At 55.9% G+C, this 13,874-nt stretch overlaps 1 protein-coding gene across 1 annotated transcript in view; it reads left to right on the top strand.

The window, feature by feature from the left end:
- The first annotated feature begins 251 nt into the window (after positions 1-251).
- Positions 252-13,874, top strand: part of SLC7A1 (solute carrier family 7 member 1) — a 56,356-nt gene continuing 42,733 nt past the window's right edge. The window contains exon 1 of the mRNA XM_004715213.2: positions 252-302. The gene's annotated coding sequence lies outside the window, so the exon portion shown is untranslated. The remainder of the gene's footprint in view (positions 303-13,874) is intronic.

Consider the following 13,874-nt stretch of genomic DNA (forward strand, 5'->3'; position numbering starts at 1 on the left):
CGGTGGACGCGGCGGAGGGGCCGGCCTCGGGGCGCGCGGGGCGGGGCGGGGGCGGGCACCGGGCAGCGCGCGGCTGGGAAACCGCGCGGGCTCCGCCTCCCGCGCTCCATTCACTCGGCGCGGGCAGGTGTGAGCGGCCGACCAACTGCCGGACGGCGCGAGCGCGCGGGGCGCGAGCAGCTGGCATCCGTTAAGCGCACCTTCTCCTCCCGCTCGCCACGCAGCGCGCTGGGCCGCCCGCCCCGCCATCCGTCCGGCCGTCCATCTGTCCACCCGCGGTTCTCCCGCATCTCCCCGGCTCGGTGAGTGCCCGGTCCCCCACCGGCGCCCGCGCAGCGCCCCCGGCTGGGGTCACCTTGGAGAGGCCCGACGCCGCGTGGGGCGGCGGCAGGGAGCGGCGAGGGTCCCGCGGCCGGGTGGCGGGCAGGGGCGGGCTTGGGGCGTGCGCGCGGGGCCGGTGCCCATGCGGCTGTCGCCTCCCCCGGAGTCCATTTTGGTTCCCTGAAGGCGCGGCGTGGTGCATGATGCAACACCGATCAGAGTCAGCGTGGGCCGCTGGCGGCTGGCGATGCCCGCGGCTAGCAGCTGCCGGGGCCCGGGGCGCACGGGGTGGGCTTGGGGCTACCTCCGGGCGGGCCCCAGCACCCGGAGCCCGGCGCGCTGGCGGGCGGGCGCGCGCGCTGGGCTTACATGGCGCGTGGCACCACACCCCGCCCCGCCACGAGTCCCTGGGTGTGTGTCATCAGCCGCGGAGTCTCAGCCTCCCCGGCGGCCTGGAGGGTGGCGTGGCGGCAGGTGTCGGACCCGGGCTCGGCGCCGGGCACTCGCGCAGGCGCTGGCCCTGTCCCTGGCTCTGTTGCCCGCCGCCCTTGTTCCCCATACCCCAGATACGCCCCGGCCGCGGGTCCTGTCCACGTCTAGGTCCCCAGGGTGACTTCGGGGAATTCCCCCATTGGTGGACTTCCTTGTGACCCGATTTGCCCTGGAAAAGGCCGCACGCTCCAAGCCTTCCAGATGGTCTGCAGTTGGAAGAAGTTCTTCCGGCCGGATCCAGACACCATAGGCTCAGCCTGCCAGCCATGCAGCCTGCCCACCCACCGGGCAGGGTGGCATTTACAGTATAGCACTTACAGCCCTGACCGCGCGCGCGCATGTCCACCTCTGAGTCAGCGTGGGAGCCAGGCAAGGGTTTGGGTGTGACGGAGGCTGGGGTACCCGATTGGGGTACCCAGACCTAGACTTCCGCCACACATGAGGTCTTACTCGCCTGTCCCCCAGAGTTGGTTTTTTTTTTTTTCTCAGACAGTTACAAGAGGAAACAGGCCGGGGTTTCAGCCCAAAAGTACGGAGGGTGTTTCGAAAAGATCGTTGATTAGGGTTAGGGTTAGGGTTAGGGTTAAAAAAAAAAAGAAAAGATCGTTGAAAATTTCCATGATCTCTTCACCCCATTAAAAAAAAAAAAAAGCCCCCCAGACTGTCCCTAGAAAATACATTCATTCTTCAACTAAACGTTAACTGGTCCTGATAGAACTGATATCATTTCTTGGCATTTCGCTGAATATTTTTTTGGTTGGGATATGTAGAAAACCCGAGGTATTTTTCACTGGTCTCTGTGGAAATTACCACCATTTGAAAATTAACAGACCTGTTTGCCCTGACGGTAAAGGGAAGACTTAAGTCATCCAGTTAGGATGGGTGAGGCATCTGGTGCTTCGAAGTACAAGGTGGGAGGTCAGCCCCCGGCAGCTGCGGGGGGCAGAGAGAGAGAGAGGCCATCTGCATCTACTCCTGGAACGATCGTTTGGAAAACTAGGCGGCAGCAGTTCCAGCTCTGTCCTGTCCGGCTGCTGGCAGTTGGAATCAAGTGGGGGGTAGTGGGCTGGTTTCATCAGAGTGAGATTTGTGGAGAAGCGTCACTAACAGCTCAGGCAGTTTTAAAGGTTTCACCCCACCACCACCCCCTTGGAGCATAGCTCGTCAACAGAGATGAAATTCAAAAGGTACTGAAGGCATCTAAGTACCCGTACACAGGGCCAAGCCCACAGCAACCAGTCACTGCCATCGAGTCTGTTCTGGTTATCGACGTTTGATAAGGTTTCCGAGACCGTCTATCTTTTTCCCAGGGAGCACCTGAGTTAGAACCACCCACCTTGAGGTTAGCAGCCAGCTTCTAACCGGCGGTGCCCCCCCAGGGCCTCTCTTATACACACAGGACCCGGCGGAGCCACTCGACATCAGTCAGGTGCTTAGTTCCCCAGAGAGGGAAAAACTCAGAAAACCCAAAGCCCACTGCCCTCCAGTGCATTCCCGCTCCAGGGCATCCCTATAGGACAGGGAGAGCTGGCCCTGTGCGTTTCCGAGGCTTCCAGGCTCGTTACGTGTGGAAAGGCTCACCTTCCTCCTGAGGAGCGGCTGGTGGGTTTGGACGGCTGACCTTGCCATTATTAGCCCCACTCTTAGCTCACTGTGCCCCAGGGCTCCTTGGACCATGAAAAGGGGGTCTCTGACCTCAACAATAGCAAACGTTTGAACAACTCACTGCCACTGAGTCAGTGCTGACGCAGAGCCGCCCCACAGAGCAGGTCGAAACACCCCTGTGGGTTTCAGAGATGGCGCTCTTTTCGAGTATAGAAAGCTTCATCTTTGGCTCTCAGGGTGGCTGGTGGTTTCGAACTGCTGACAAGTTGGTTACCCAGCAGGTAAACCACTCCATCACCAGGACTCCTGACGCCAGGATGGTTGAATGCTACCACATATACGTTATATTTGCTAGAAGGTTCCAGGTGACTGGTGGAATGAAATACGCGTGTGGCCAGCAAAACCAAATGGTGAAGTGAATGATGTCGGAGGGACCGACTGATGTCAAAGGGAATACCTTGATGTGGCTCTTACTGATCCACTGGGCGGGCCTTGAAGCAGGGAATGACTGCTCTAGGTTGTCCTCCAAGCCTGGGGTAGCGGTCCTGTGTGACATCTGATTCCCTCCTGGTCTTGTGGGCTCCCCACATCCCTATAAGCTGCTTATAGTTTAAGCAGGTCCTTGTGGGGTGGCCTGGGGACTGCTTCTTCCACTACCCTATTCCTGTAGACCAGTGGTTCTCAACCTGTGGGTTGCAACCCCTTGGGGTGGGGGGAGTGTAGAACAACCCTTTCACAGGGCTCGCCCAATTCATAACAGTAACAAAATTTACAGCTATGAAGTAGCAACAAAATTAATTTTGTGGTTGGGGGGTCACCACCACATGAGAAACTCTTAAAGGGTGGCAGCATGGGGAAGGTTGAGAACCACTGCTATAGACCATCAGGACTCTTGGGGTGACGAGCCACTGGAAGCAGGGATGGGCTAACGTGATTTTTTAGCAGCGACGGCTCCTCCTGCAGTGTGGGCAGTAGGCTCGTGGCGAGGGCGGGCCAGCGGAGAAGCTTGGAGAGAAGCGACAAGATGACTGAGGGGCAGGCATGTTGCTGGCCCTGGGGGAAACTCGAGGTGGTTGGATTCTGGATATATTTTAGAGGAAGACCCCGCTGAGCTTGCTGGCAGATTCATCAGGGGTGGGGGTGGGGGTTGTGGGAGGGCAGGGAGAGAAGAAAGTTGAATAGGTTCTCAGAATAGTTGCCACAGAGCCCCCGAGGCACTATGGCCTGGGCGTTGGGTTAGGTCAGTGGTTCAAACCCACCCACTGGCTGTTCTGAGGGAGAAAGAAAAAAATCCGTTCTCTGCTCCTATAAAGATTTATAGTCTTAGAAACGCTCTCAAGGCTTGCTGTGGGAATCAGCCCCCTGGCTGTGGGTTTGGCTTTGATCACTGTCATTTACAGCAGGAACCTTGCTCTCCACCCCCTCCCACCCTTCAGCCCTCTGGGGAACACACTGTAAGAAGTTGGCATTGACAGCCGAGTGACTGAGGACTTGGCCTTCACAGAGCCCGCGTCTAATGACATTGCTGCTGCTGTTACCTGTGGTAGGGCCTGGGGGTGACTAGAGACAATGGAATGACCACCAGGGCCAGGAAGTCCTGGTCCTTTGCCACTCTCAGGGTTGTTACCCTGTAGCCACTGTGTCAATCCATCTCGGTGGGGGTGGGGGTGGGGGTGGTCCTCCTCCTCTTGGATGACCCTCCACTTTACCCAGCATGACCTCCTTTTCCAGGGACCAGTCTCTCCTGACACAGGTCTGTAAGGCAAAGTCTCGCCACCCTCTCCTCTAAGGAGCATCTGGCGGCGCATCTTCCACGACAAACGTGTTTGACCTTCCGGCAGTCCCCGGTATGTTCAGCCTTCCGCACCAGCACCGTCATTAAAGTGCGCCGATTCCCCAGCGCCCGTGCTCATTCGGTGTCCAGCCTTCACCTGCATAAGAGGCAACTGAAAGTACCATGACCTGTGCGCAGGCGCACCTTAGTCCTCAGGCACACATCCTTGCTCTTCAGCACTTTACAGAGGTCTGTGCAGCCGATTTGCCCCATGTAGAGCATCGTTGATCTCTTGACTGCTGCTTCCATGAGCGTTGGTAGTGGCTCCAAGCGAAATGAAATCCCGGACAGCTTCCATCTTTTCTCCACCTATGCTACCTATCGGTCCACTGGTGAGGGTTTCGATGTTCCCTACAGTTGGGTTGTAGTCCACACTGCAGGCTGCAGTCCTTGACCTTCCTCAGCAAGTGCTTCAGGTCCTCCCTTTCAGCCCGCAAGGTCGTGTCCTCTGCCCATTGCAGGTTGATAATGAGCCTTCCTCCAATCCCGAGAGCTGCCTTCTTCATATAACCTACCTTCTCTGATTATTTGCTCAGCATCCAGGTTAAGTATGGTGAGAGGATACAGCCCTGACGCACACCTTTCATGATTTTAAACCATGCGGTAGTCCCTTGTTCTGTTCACACACCTGCCTCTTGATCCATGTACAGGTTCCCCATGAGCACAGTGAAGTGTTCTGGAATCCTGTTCTCCTCAAGGTTGTCCACGGTTGGTTTTATGAGCCAGACAGTCGAATACTTTTGCAGAGTCAATGAAACGCGAGTAAACATCTTTCTGGTATTCTCTGCTTTTAGCCATGATCCATCTAATGTCAGCAATGGTGTCCCTTGTTCCATGTCCTCTTCAGAATCTGGACTGAGCCTGTCAGTATACTTCTGCATCCTTTGTTGAATTATCTTCAGCAGAACTTGACTTGTATGGGATAGTAATGGTATCGTTTGACCATTTCCACATGCTATTGGGTCATCTTTGTTTGGAATGGGCACAAATAGGGGTCTCTTCCCCTCAGTTGGCCCAGTAGCTAGCTGTCTTCCAAATTTCTTGGAATAGAGGAGTGAGTGCTTCCAGTGCACCATCAGCTAGTTGAAACATTTCACTTCGTATTCCATAAATTCCTGGAGCCTTGTTTTTGGCTAAGGTCTTCCATGCAGCTTGGATTTCTTAAGCGCCATTGGTGCTTGACCTTGTCCTACCTCTTGAAACGGTGGGATGTCTCCCAAGTCTTTTTGGTGCAGTGATTAATGAATTGCTTCCACTCTCGCTTTTTTCCTGAAAATTTAATTTAAGTTAAAAAATGTTAAAATGATTTTATGGACACATGATTCACGTACCATGCAATTCAGTGTTTTAAATCTATTAAAAAGAGTTGTATAATCATCGCCACAATCCATTTGAGAATAGGTTCTTCATTCTTGTGCTCTTTATGATTAGCTCCCCAGTTTCCTTCCAACCTCCCCTGCCAGGACCCCAAGAAACAATTAGTCTAGTTGCTGTCTTTATCGATTTCCCTGTCTTGAGTTTTCATATGAAGAAAACCACGCCCCGCGAATCCCAACCATCACAACCACAGCGAAAGGACAAGCACCAACTAACCCAAAAATAGACCACAGAAAACCCTCCCTCCAAAAGAAAGCAGAAAATAATGGCAACTAGAACAAGGAAAGCCAACAAACAAGAAGGTGTTAAATTTTAACCAAAGTGCATCTGCACTGATCCACTTCCCAATGCCCTCTGCCGTCTGTGAATTAGGCTCTTCACCTTGGCCCCTGGTCAATGGCCAGAGGGAAGTCACCTGCCAGCTTCCTCTTTTGACACTTCCTTCTCTCACCTAGACCCACGTTCCCTCTTCCCTTCTCTTTTACATCTTAAAAGAGAGCATTCCAGACTCTTCCTATCCCAATTATGCCGCCTTAACATAACAAGGGCAATGAACTAGGATTATAGCTGCAGGTTTTAGGTCCTGAATCCACCAACCCAGCTCCCTGTCCTGGAGTGGGTGGGTCAGTTCTACCGACCCCTCTTTGGTCTCTCTCCCGGGGAGTGGCTGGTGGTTTCCAACTGCCGACCTTGTGGTGAGCAAATGCATTACCCACCAGGGCACCCTGTAATTCTTAGCTGGCATCTACCCACCTAATTGGATTGAGGGGATTTACCTGAAGGAATCCATGTTCCTCGGTAGTGTTTCATATACTGGACCTTCAAAAAGTCCGAGGTTTGCGTCAGGCCCGGGAGAAAAACAATTTTCATCTAAACTTCCTTGTGATGCCCCATTCTCCCAACCCCCTTTCTTGGGGAATGGGAGCATCAAGTCTGACTCGTAGTGGCCCCCAAAGGACAGCAGGGTTTCCCTGTAGGTTTTTCTAGGACTCTACATCATTCCTGGGGTGGCACCCTGGTGGCACAACGGGTAAAGTGTTGGGCTGCCAGCAATTGGGGACCACCTTGTGGAGAAAGACGAGGGTTTCTGAGGCTGCAGATCTTTCCAGGAACAGACAGCCCCATGGTTCTCCCTGAACAGCACACCAACAGTGCTCTCAGGGTTTGGCAAATGTAGTGCCGTTGGGGGGAGGGGGGATAGTCGTCGGGGACTTGGGGTCTGCACTGGGCCTCTGAGGCTCCTGCGGGGAAGGTCATGCCCCACCTGGCCCAGGATCTGTGTCTGTGACCCTTGATCCTGCCCCCCTTCTGGGTTCTCTATCCACAGCCAAGAGCATTAAGGCCTGTCGGTGCCCACTCGGCTGCACTGGGCATGGTCACTATGGGTTCAAATGTCTGGGGTGGACCTGGCCGAGCTCCTGGGGATGGGGAGCACCTTCCTGAGGCCCCAGACCCACACATTGATCTTGGGTTTGGCTTCTGAGGATCCTTGAAGGCTCAGGAGTCCGGAAGTTCCAGCCTGGGCTAGGGGGCAGTTGTACTTGGCACCCATGGGGTTGTGGGGAGTCAGAATCAACTCCAGTCTGGGGAGCAGAGCTCAATGCTCTTTCTCAGGGTCTGCCTGTGTGTGTGTGCACACGCAGGGGTGCGTGTGAGTGGTGCAGGTGTGTGGATGTGTGTACACACATTCGGGAAAGTATATATGAATGAGGTGTGTATGTGCAGCTGTGTGTGTGTGCACATGCACGAGGATAGGTATGTGCAGGTGTGTGCAGGTGTTTGGGCTGCACATGCATGAGGTGGATGTGTGTGCATGAGTAAGGACAGGTGTGTGTATGTACATGCATGAGGTAAATGTGTGTGCATGATTAAGGGCCAGCGTGTGTGTGTGTGTCTGCGCGTGCAGGAGCACGCCCAGGAGCATAGGGAGAGCTGACCCCAAAACATTTTGTCTGAATGATCCTGAGGGCCAATAGCCCCAAACGTCGGACTATTTCTTTAAAAATCTGTTCGGGTTGCTGTTGAACACACGAAAACATCCACCAGCTCAAACACTTTCCGAGTGTCCCCCCTTGGTCACCGCCCTCTCTGAGTTGTCCTCCTCCATTCACGTAAACTCACTGGCCCCCAGCGCCCGTGTCATCTTTGCCGTTGCTCTGGTCACTGGGATCCCACATGAACTCCAGAAACCAAACCTCCCGGCCATCGAGTCCATGCCGACTCACAGAGACCCTACAGGACAGGGTAGAACTGCTCCTGTGCAGTTCCCAGACTGCAGCTCTTCATGGGGGTAAAAGCCCTCTCTTTCTCCCTCTGAGTGGCTGGTGGTTTCGAACTGCTGACCTCGAGGTGAGCAGCCCAGTGAGTAAGTAACCCACTGTGCCCCCACAGCTCCTGATGAGTCCTTGGCATTGGGTAATATCAACTGAACGTAAACTGTAGTCGATTCGCGTCAAGGCTTGTGAAGGACCCCGTGCACCCCATTCCCGTGATCGGTTTCGAATTGGGCTGCTGTCATCGGGAGCAACTTTCATTGGCGGATTTTTCAGGAATCAGAAAGCCAGGCCTTTCTTCCTCGTCACTCTTAGCCTGGCACCATGTTCAGCATCCTAGCACCAGGGGAGCCTCCGTGGAGGTCCGGTGGTGGCTGCACGTGACTGCAGTAGCCTGGTCTCCCACACAGATTCTGGCGCCGGCCCCTGACTGCCCTCCCATATCCCAGCACTGGCGAGCACTTGAACGTAGTGCTCCAGCCCGAGGAGTATGGAGCCATCGTTTTAAGTGACAGTCACAGCGAAACAAACAACCTGGTGCCCAGTGGCACAGCAAGTGTCCTGGGCGAGTGGATGTGGCCCGGGGTCTAGCTCACCATGCGCCCTGGGCAGTGCCCGCCCAGATGGAAGCCCCACGGCCCCCAGGTTCTGAGTGCTGGGTAGCCGCCACCTTCTGTCTGACACCCCTGCCGGCTTCCTTCCTCTTTGCAGCCTTTGAGCTCAGTCCTTCTGTCCCCGGCCCCGTGGGGGGTGGGGGGGACTCGTCTCAGTGTCCCCTTCCCTGGGAAGTGGCCCCGGGAGCAAGCGGTGGCAGGCCGGGGCGGCATTCCTTCCGGGCCAGTAGGGGGACTTCCAGCTGGCCAGACTCCGATGGGGGTGGGGAGCTGAAGTGGGGAGCCCTGCTTTATTTACCGGGCAACCCCAGGTACTTGAGCTCTGCCCGCTGGCTGGCATGGGGAGGCCCCATGCCAGGGGTCTGGTGGGAACCAGACACTTGTGTTTACAGGGAAAAGCCAGCTTCCTTCTCAGGCTCCGCAGCCATCTGGAGTCTGCTCCTGCTCTGTAGCAGAGTCGTGGGGAGGAGGGGATAGAGGACCCCACCTTGTGTGTCTGAGAAGCCAGCTCCCTTCCTGTTCATTTCTTCTGTTCCTGTTCCAACCCTGGGTAGTGGGTTGGAGTCACCAAGACTTCCGTCGGCTGCCCCACCTGCCCAGAACCTTCTTTGACACTCCCAGAGAACCAGGTGTCTGTCTGTCATGTATGGATGGGTTGCTACCAGCAAGGTTGGAAACCACCAGCCACTCCTTGGGAGAAAGACAAGGCTTTCTACTCTCTTAAACAATTCAAGTCTCAGAAACTCACCGGGACGGCTTTGGTCTGCCCTATAGGGTCACTCTGAGTCGGGGCCAACTTGATGGCGGTGAGTAGGTTTTTGGTTTTCCCCAGAGGAACTCTGGCAGGTCAGGGGCTACAGCTCTTGGCTGGAAGGTGGGCAGCTGGAACCCAGCAGAGACTCGGAGGGAGAAAGAGGAGGCAATCTGAGTCTGCAGAGGGAGCAGCCTTGGATGCCCGGGTACAGGTCTTCTCCGTCCTGCAGGGCCTGCTGGAAGTCGGACTGACTGGGTGGTCCAGGGATGGCTGTGACCTTCCCCGGGGTCTAGGCCCCGGGGCTGGCTGTGTCCACACCGTGCATGCTCTGGGAACGTGAGCGGGACAGACTCTCATCACACACACCCCCATCCTTTTCCCTGCCTTCTTTCAACTTTCTTTGGGGGGTGGTGGTCACATTTTAAATGCAAAGAAAACTTGCAGGAGTTAGGAGCGCCCTCTTGCCTATGCAAGCCCACCGGTTATACTCTGTCCCTTTGAAACCATGCCTTCTCTGTCAGTATATACATACATGCCTACACACGGACAAGTTAATACAAGCATGCAATGTGGATCCTGACACACACACCCTCACACCCCTCGATGATGTTGACTTGATCTCCACTTACAGCCATCCCATAGGACGCAGTAGAACCGCTCCCTGGGGTCTCCCAGGCTGTGAGCCTTCAGGGGAGCGGACAGCTTCGTCTTTCTCCCTTAGAGTAGCTGGGGGGCTTGAACCTACAACCTTTCAAAGGCCAGCAGACCAGTGCTTAACCCGCTGTGCCACCAGGGCTCCTTTGCAGGCACCCATGAGAGAGGTTCAAGCCGTTCATAGAAAAATGCAATGGAAAGATAATAGGCTTTCCCACGTGAGTTTTGAGGCCCCCTCATATATGCACAGGCCTGTCTTTACACATGGACATACATGTGTACACACAGGAACAAAACCTAACCGGACTGCCCTGGGGTCCATTCTGACTCACGGCAACTCCGCAGGCCAGACGAGAGCTGCCCGAGGGTTTCCGACGGTCACTCTTTACGGGGAAGAGAGAGCCTCACCTTTCTTCTGAGCGGCTGGTGGTTTTGAACTGCTGACCTTGTGGTTAGCAGCCCAACTGGTAACCACTGGACCAGCATGGCTCCGGCATACACACATTCAGACCTGTTAAAACCAGGTGCTCTCATGGCGGTTCTGACCTGAGAACTGGCCTACGGGGCTTCCGAGCCTGTAACTCTTTATGGGGCAGATTGACACGTCTCTCCTGCAGAGCGCTGGGTGGGTTTGAACGGCCGACCTTTCAGCTTGCAACCCAGAGCTTACCAGGGCGCCTCACATTTGCACACCTGCATTTCCCCTGGAGGGATGAAGACATGGTGGCCCCTTCTTTACACAGGCAAACTTGAGCCTGTGTGTTTTCTAAACACAGGGACCTTCTCTGGACACGGACACAAACCTTGCCCTCCCCTGCCCATACAGCTGTTCATGTCAGAACAATGCCCTTCGTGGCATTATTGTTACCACCATCATCTTATATACGTCGTCCTGCACGCCGGGCTGCTAGCCACAAGGTCAGCAGTTGGAGACCACCAACCACCGCTCCTTGGGAGAAAGGCTTTCTACTCCAGCAAAGGGGTGCGGTCTCATAACCCTACGGGGGTACTTCTTACCCAGTCCTGGAGGGTGGCTATGACTTGGCAGGAACTTGATGGCAGTGCAGGGTGTTTTGGGGGGCATGGTGGCTGGGGCGAGGGATGTGTCTTTTCTTCTCCTCAGCTTCCTGCCCTCACTTGCTCCCCCTGCTCCGTGGGGTCACTAGGAGTTGGTGGGTGTGGGCCATAGACCCCAGCTGGGTGCTGGGTCCTTGGTGTGATCAATGGCTCCTGCACCGCTGAGGTCACTTGTGCGACAGTGACCCACCTTCTTTGGGGCGACATCGGGACCCTGCACGCATGAGTACACCACGTTCCCTCTGGTCCTCCAGGCAAGGTATGGGCTCTTTCACCCTGGAGACCCGCCTCATCCCGGTCATTAAGCGACTGTGACCTCCCGGTCAATGGCATCTCGGGGAGGAACCTCTCTCCAGCAGCGGCCACTCTCTCTCAAGGCTGCTGTGACGTCAGATGATCCTGCCGCCCCTTCGGTCTTCCCAGGCAAAAGGGTTGGATTTGAACGGACTCAGTGCCAGTGGGTTTTTTTGTTTTTTAAATGACCATCTTTCCAGGGAGCTATAGTTCAGTTTTCTGCCCCAAAAGCCAAAGGAAAAGGTGTTTCTCTGAGTTCAGGATCCTCATTGTTCAGCGCCTGGAAACCTGCAGGAAGGGGTCATGCAAATAAGCTCTGCTCAGAGCTCTCCCACCGAGGCTCGGCGCGCAGCCAAGTCCAGGGTGGGCTCTGTCTCTGGGTGGGTGATCTCTTCTCCCCCCCAGCCAGCTCCAGACACACACAGCCGTCGAGTATCCTGCCAGAGCGGCCTCAGGCTAGAGAGAGGAGCTGGCTCTCGTCTGGAACCAGTCCTCTTTTCATCACCTCTGCCCACCACTTGGGGAGGCGCCCACCTGGGCATGCAAACCTAGCCTTTATCTTGTCATGGCCCCCGGGCAGGGAAGGGCTTCCAGCCTTGTGAGGATGCAGTCCTTGTACAAGACTGGAAAGGAAACGTGGCAGGCAGGCAGGCAGGCCCTCTCTTGTCTGCCGCGAACCCCTGGCTTCCTGGGCTTTGCCAAGGGTTGGGTGGGCGAGGTGCTGGGGGTGAGGGTGGGGGAGGGATGATGGCGGGTGCGGTGTCTGATGGCCTCGAGTGGCGCCCGACCCTGTGCGGAGCAGAGCAGCTCCACAGGGCTCCCTGGGCTGTGACCTTCCGGAAGTGGGCCGCCTGGCCTTTCTTCCAAGGGACTTCGAGGGGTGGACTTCCAAGTCCACCTCCAACCATTTGGGCGGCTGCTGAGTCAGTTCCCTGGCGCCAGCCCGGCGGACCCCTCCGACCTTGGTAAATAGTCGCCAAGCCCTGGCAGCATTGTGGTTTTGCTTTGGGGCTGCTAACCGCTGGGTCAGCAGTCCGAAACCCTCTGCTCCATCCACCGATGAGAGGGATGGACACCGTGGCTGCCAGGGTGGACGACGACGAGAGAGCAGGGATACGGACGCCCACACAGGCCGGGGCTCTTTCTGTTCCTCGTGGGCCCGTCGGTGGGAGCAGACTCGACAGCCTCCGCCGGCAACAACCAGCAGAAACCCCCAGGGCCTGTGCGACCCTGGCCCTCGGGTCGCTGTGGGTCAGAAGGGACCCATGGCGGTGTGGCAGTCGACTTGAAGACAAACATGAAGGGGGATCCTTAGTGTTTTTGTCCCAACGTGGCTCCCGTAGGCGCATGTGGGGGCAGTTTTGCCAGTCATTCAGGCCGCAGCTTGATTGGGGGGCAGCTGAGATAAAGGCTCTCTGAGGCCGGCTTCTTCCTCCTCCTCCCTGGAGACGGGCCACACTCTCTGTTTCACCTTCCTGCTGGGGAGCCATGTGGCCGCGACCTGCCAGAGCCCTGGGAAGCTTCCACCGCCATCCACCAGCCTGTGGTCTTCCTGCACGCGGCATCACTGCATGTGGACTAGAATCGGACGTATGGACTTGATCTGGACTGGGTTGGGGTGTGTGCTTCCTCTATAATTACCTCTGGATGTAAAGCACTTTCTCTCACGTGTAGGAGGGGCACTGGATTTGTCTCTCTACTCCACCCAGCGTCACACAGACAGTGAGTTTGACTTTGTTTGTTTGCTTTGTTTTTAACTCTTCGCTGGTACTAATGGTCAAGTTACTGATTCTCAGTCAAAGGGTTGGAAGTTCAAATCTGCCCAGAGGTGCCTGAGACGAGGGAGAAACCAAACTCATCACCATCAAGTGGATGCTGACTCCTAAGAGGAGGACCTGATTGGGCTGGGTAGAACTGCCCCGGTGGGTTTCAAGGCCGCTACTCTTCTCAGGCAGGCATAGTAGACAGCCTCATCTTTCTCCTGCAGAGCGGACTGGTGGTTTCGAACTTAATGACCTTGCAGCGAGCAACTCAACTTGTAACCATTATGCCACCCGGGCTCCTGGCAATCCACTGGCAGGGGAAAACAACCAGCTAAACACCAGCCACTGAGAACGCAGTTTTCATCAGAGTCCCACTCGGGCGCATGCCCGTGGGGTCACCCGGAATGGGGCTTGCCTCCAGAGTCACTGGTCCGACTGATTTCGGGGTTGTCTGTCTGTCTGTTGAAATGAACTTGGCGGTCACCAAAACACCAAGTCTGTGCTGGTTTGGGTTTTCCTTCTCTTACAGCCACTCAGACCAACGGTTAGATCTGAGGGGTCTTGGCCTTAGGGTTTCAAAACTTGCTGAATTCATCTGATAAGGTGATTAGACTTAATTGGCTTTTGACGAAGTAAAAGTGAGAGGCATGGGGGCCTGCAGTGAGTGAGCCTCTGTCCTGCCCCCAGGCTGCCCATGGAGGGGAGGCTTCAGAACCTGTACTCCCTCGGCTGAGGTTCTGTCCCTTCCCTTTGCTGGTCCAGAAGTAACCTGGAGCCGCCACCCCCCTCCCCCACCGGGAGCCACCCCCCACCCCC

The sequence above is a fragment of the Echinops telfairi genome, unplaced genomic scaffold, assembly GCF_000313985.2.
Source record: "Echinops telfairi isolate 266 unplaced genomic scaffold, ASM31398v2 ScPeMD7_2565;HRSCAF=3150, whole genome shotgun sequence".
Classification (NCBI taxonomy): domain Eukaryota; kingdom Metazoa; phylum Chordata; class Mammalia; order Afrosoricida; family Tenrecidae; genus Echinops; species Echinops telfairi.